The sequence below is a fragment of the Lathamus discolor genome, chromosome 4 (assembly GCF_037157495.1).
Source record: "Lathamus discolor isolate bLatDis1 chromosome 4, bLatDis1.hap1, whole genome shotgun sequence".
Lineage (NCBI taxonomy): Eukaryota > Metazoa > Chordata > Aves > Psittaciformes > Psittacidae > Lathamus > Lathamus discolor.
Window position 1 is genome coordinate 84,496,359 of NC_088887.1, and position 5,592 is coordinate 84,501,950.

Here is a 5,592-nt window from a genome sequence, read left to right on the forward strand (position 1 = left end):
CCTGATACAACGATTCAGTCCTAAATGTTGCAGCAGCCCTTTAATAAGAGTGAAAGCTTAAAACAGTGACAAAGCAGTAGCTGGGTTCCGTATTGTACCATTTAATTGCATGAAGCACCCTTATTTTGACCTCTCTTCCTGTTTCTTGCCTGTATTATACTGTCTTCCAGAGCACAGTTTAAAATTTAATGCATTAATAAATGCCATCAGGAAAAATATCCAGATAATTCACATTAGGTGCCATGAATAATTATAAAATCAATCATCAAAATGATCTTCCTTAAAATTACGCATTTTTCCTTTTGATTGCATCATTAATTTGAGGCCTAATCCCACATGCTTTGGCCTTCATATGCTCCTGCTGTTGTCAAGCAGACCCTCATTAAACTCAGATGTTCTGCCCTGCTGGTACAAATTCCAGCTTCAGAGCCTAATTTTTCAGTTCCTCAGGCCTCCTTTCTGTTTCTTAAGAGGGTCTAAGGAAACCTACTTTATCTTATCTAAATGCAAAAGGTGCCTTGTAGACTTCTGATCTGCAGAAAACTCACTGTGCTGATTCTGGAAAATGCCTCTTCACGAGCAGCTCTGAGCCAACAGAGAGCAGGTGTGTCTCTTTCCTCCAGTATTGCCTTCTGCTATTAGTAGAGGTACATGGTGAAATGATGGGCACCTGCGCAGAAGTAAATTCTCTGAAATAGGTGAATATTGGTCAGATCCTTCCTTGCAGTGCTGCTGCTGACACATGAATCTTTGTTCAAGGATCTTCACATTCATCAAGGATCAACATGGTAAGTGTCATGAGGAAATTTTGAGTTCCAAATAACCTCCTCATTTAAAATGACCAGCTTTTGGCCTTTTCCTCAGGGGGGAGGGAGGGGAATAGATGAAGAAACTCTTTCATTTTATACAGTGTGCTCTCCCTCCCTCCCTGACAGAGTGGAAAGTTGGTACCATCCCAGGTTTCTCCTGCCTTTTTCAGTAAACAGGCCTATGGCCCCCATTGACCACTAGAATAAAGGATCTTACAGTTCCTGATCACTAATTAACTATTTTCCCTGCTCCTAAGTTGCTCTCTGCACCAAACTATCCCTTGCTTTAAAGCTGAAAGAAGAGGTACTGGTAGGTCAAAGAAAGACATGCCATGTAAGTTCATTGTTTAAGTAGATGGGTGTTTCATTTATTTTGTCAAAAAGAACTTCCTAAGAATTCTTCTTAATTATGCTGTAGGTGGATCTGAGGGCTGTAATCCTCCACCACAATTCAGTGCCTATGCTACTCCCACTCATCCTGCCTCTGAAGCGCTATTAGCAGTGTTACCCTTCTGTACAAATAACTTATGTTTTGTTCAGCACTCCATAGGGAAACACCAGCAGCTTTTTGGACTTGCTTTATATTCCAGATGACTTCATCCAACTTGAGAGCTGCCCTGAACTCTTCACACATGAGCATCCATGTCAGAAAGCCAGAAAAGTCTCTTGAAGAAATGCAGAAAAAAAGCATACTACTCCCTGCATTGTTGTACTGGATACCTGTGTGAGTTTATGTGGCATTTGCATTATCATACTCGCCTCATTCCCATTGATAATTAATCTGCCCAACAATGGTGAATTAAAATGTAAGTCTAGGCAAGAATAGCTGTGTTGCTTTTTACACAGAAAGAATCCAACAAAAAAAATCCATTCCTCATTTACTTATGGGTGGGACTCATAAATAATGTGAGTTTAGTCATTGATTTGAGAGACATATTCCTTCCTATTAATATAAAAATGTCATTTTCCAGGTTTTGATATATGGTGGTTGGTGTATTCCGGCAAGAAAGATTGAGGTCATATTTCTTCAGTGGTTTTCTAGCTACGCTTTCGATACTGAATGGAGTTTGAATCCCCATTTCTGGTATTTACTTTATTGTAATTACAAGAGATTGTAATTACATACATATGCTAGTTTTCTGACTTCTTGGGGTGGTTCTGCACCTGTTGTCTCAAGAAAAAGACTGTGATAAAATTCCTATCTTTCAGGATGCAAGAAATACACATATTTTTTTTTATTATGTCAGTATAAAAAATACTTTCTAGTCAGTCTTGTTCTGTGTTACAGAAGTATTAATTCTTCAATATTGAGGCTAGTTTTACCAGCTTACTATGCCACATGAAGTATTTTGCTCTTGTTTGATCAGGCTGACTTGTTGCTGGCCAGATTCACTGCTTTTACCTGCCCTTCCACCTGTCTGGACATTTATAAATGCTAATCACCACAGTCTTGTGCTTGTATTCTCCATGACTAAATGGAGAAACGTACCTGGAAGAGCTGTCGGTCACACGTAGATTATATGAAAAATTACACTATAAAATACACTTTATTTTTTTTTAAGTCCTTCCAGGGCACCACACAGCCAGTCAGACATCTTCCTGATTGTGGCCAATGTAAGATCCTTTATGGATATATTCCCTATTTTGGTTATCTTCTCTATTTTTTTCAGCTGACTCTCTTGTAATTACAATAAAGTAAATACCAGAATGTTTTCCTTCTTTGGTAATACCTGGATATATTCTATTAAATAGTTCTCTTGGTACCTTAAAAAGACAGTTTGCAATACTCAAGGTCCCCCTCCCACATACATATCATCGACATAATACGTTGTCCAGAAGTTACATTTTACACTTGATCCTTTTACAACTGAAGCATGTTTTCTCATACATTCAGAGGGTAAAACCCTTATTTGTAACTTACCATTTTTTAAAAACACAGTAAGTAAAAATTTGTGCTGAAGATGATAATTTTCCAGTGTTCTCTATCCATATTACTATCTACATTCTCCTGCTAATGCTCAGTCATAAAAGAATGACTTTCAAAGAGTCACCAGGCAACATCCCTGGCAGAAATTTCTTTGTCAGGGCAACGTCAGGTTGATGTTTTTATCACCACAAGTCAATTCCCTCAATTCTGAGGGAAACAAATAAGACTATTAAACCCCTAAACTGTTGCACAGCAGGTAGGAATTTCCACGCTATGGAATATTTCTGTTCCTCTCCACCTGCAAGTAACAAAAATTAGAGTATCCTCTTGATTCCTTGACGTTTTTGATAAATTAGGAGTTGTCTTCCTTCCATTTTGGCCCATTTCTCACCCCTAGAATAGGCCAGGAAATGAAGAATATTATGCAAGGCTTATGATTCCTGGCTTTCTCTATTGGCAGTGCTTTCATGTCATTTATCATTTATGTCAGAGTCTGATCCCATAGTATTGATCCAGTGGGGGACAGGTCGGTACAGGCTGAAAGGAATCACGGTTTTAGGAATGGGAAACATCGGATCCAAGCTGCCTTTGAAGCACAGAAGACGCCAGTTGTCTGATTCAAGTTGAGAATAAGGTTACACCTTCAATGGTCTAAAGGTGCATATTGACAGAAAGGTAATGAATGTACACTAGCTGTCTCACTGCAAAATCCCAGGGGAAACAGAGGCTTCTAGCTTCCAATACAGTGTAATGAGCTATGGGAAGGCTCATAGCGTTGGCATCAGCTAGACCTGCTATGTGAAAGGTTTCTTGGCCTTGCCTGTGCTAGTGTTTTACATGCTGGTAAGCAGACTGTTAGCTGTTGCCTCAAAAACCTCTGAAAATAGGAAAACCACTCTAAAAGTCTGCCAGGAGACACTCTGTCCCTGGAAAAGCCAGATTGCTGCAGAATGTTGTACAACTGCATGTGGCTGCATGATTTTTGTAATACATTCACAGTCCTTTCTTCTGGTAGTAAGACTAGGCTTTTGTCCCTCTGGACTTTGGGTATCCATACAACTGACATACACAATATTAGCCTTTGTCCTACATCTCATTTCTGAATCACATCTAGTTCACTTGATCTGAAGGGACTTTTCTGGGGGAAAAATTAGCATGATAGGGAAATTTATATTCACATTTAACCCATGGAAAGACAGCTTCATGCGTTGTGCTTCCAGACATTACAAAAAAAGGAAAGAGCAACCCAAGCAATTAGTTGTTCCGCTAGGATTATTTATCTTCATCTTCTGCTTTTGTTATTGATACCCTTTTTGTCTGTGTCTATGCATGTATGTGTAAATATCTGCATCCATATACATACGAATATGTGCCAGCCTGGTATTTTAGATTAATTTTGAGAGAAGCAGCATGTTTCTAAAGGAAACCCCACAACTGCTCTCCTGAAAAAACTTTGTTCTTTCAGTGTGCTGTAATGTGTGCTGCTACATACCCACGCTTGGAATTCACTACCACCTGTTCTGGAAGGTATCTCTATCATATAGAGATGTATCTCTATATATCTCTATATATCTCTCTATATATATATCTACCATATAGAGATACCTTTGGTTCAAAAGTTATTTGGACATCATTCTTGAGCCTCAAATTCACATGACACAAGCTCTTAGCAGACTCTCTTCTCATGTAATTCCTATAATTCATATAGCACAGAGGATATAATGGTCATTTGTGTGCTCCTGCATTTTGAGTTAGGTGCTTAACCCTATGAAAAGTCATATCCTGCTCTTTTTCCTACTTTGCAGGTTTTTTCTGACATTTTTTAAGGACTATTGTCCCAAAACATAGAAAGAAAAAGATGGGTAAACAATAAGCTCTCCCTGTGTTATAACCCACCACACCCAGCTCCTCTTTTTTGCAAAACAAGAACTTGAAGAGGCTGCTCCATTCTTTATTACCATGAAACAAGCCCATCAAATAAATATTTCAAGGCATTTCAGCTAATTTCATTGGCAAACTCCAAATTCTGAACATATTTTTACCAAGCTTTCCTCTTGAGATGACAGCCTGAACTCATTTTCTCTCCTTCCTCCCCTGGACTCCCCACATTACCTCCCCTGGAGACACTGAATGCTGCTGATTGTGCAAATTCAAGCCCATCAGCACTTGTCATCTCTCATGGAATTTACCCTTTGACATTCAGCTTCCACTTCCCACTTGGAGGCAGAAGTTTCATCTTTGCAAAGCACAGAAGTTGTTCCCTTGGATAAAGCAAGAAACATGTTCTCCTGCAGGGAAAAAGAGACTCACTTCACCATGGAGACCTTAGGGATAAAATCCCTACACTATATTTATTTAATGTATTTTTTTGATGGGGAAGCTTTTCTTTTTAATTTTCTGATAAGCTGAACAGCCAGTGTCAGTATTTTATCCTGTTTTCCTCGCCCAAGAATCCAAACTTTCAAGCCTTAAATAGTGACCTTTTAGCCCCAAATTACAGCCAGTCACCTTTACAAAAGAATCATTCCTTGTTTAGTATGCACTGTGCTGATACTATCGCACATTCGCAGCCTCTCTCCTGCCAGTCCTGTACATATGTACTTTAAAAAAATTACTGAGAGAAAAAGATGCAAGTTCAGACAGAGAAATGAAATGAAGTCACAAGGACTTTTCATGCTTATTTTATCAGACACGAGGAACTCTCAGGTAGGGGCATGTCTGTCCTCATTTACACCTGTAAAGCCTCATTGACATCAGTAGGGTTGAGCTAATGTCCCTGATTACTAAGTCTGCCTCATACCCTGCGTTACGCTTTGACAGGTGTACCGCCCCACTCAAACTCCCCATCTGCCGCTG

The 5,592-nt window shown here is 39.3% G+C and overlaps 1 long non-coding RNA gene across 2 annotated transcripts; it reads left to right on the forward strand.

Moving 5' to 3' along the window:
* The first annotated feature begins 426 nt into the window (after nt 1-426).
* On the forward strand, nt 427-2,919 carry LOC136012753 (uncharacterized). 2 transcript variants are annotated; one of them, XR_010611938.1, is made up of 4 exons: nt 427-604; nt 714-788; nt 1,400-1,533; nt 1,781-2,919. It is a non-coding gene; the product is annotated as an uncharacterized LOC136012753 (long non-coding RNA). The 2 variants fall into 2 exon arrangements; XR_010611937.1 differs by lacking the exon at nt 427-604 and having other exon boundaries at nt 631-788.
* Nucleotides 2,920-5,592: the final 2,673 nt, after the last annotated feature.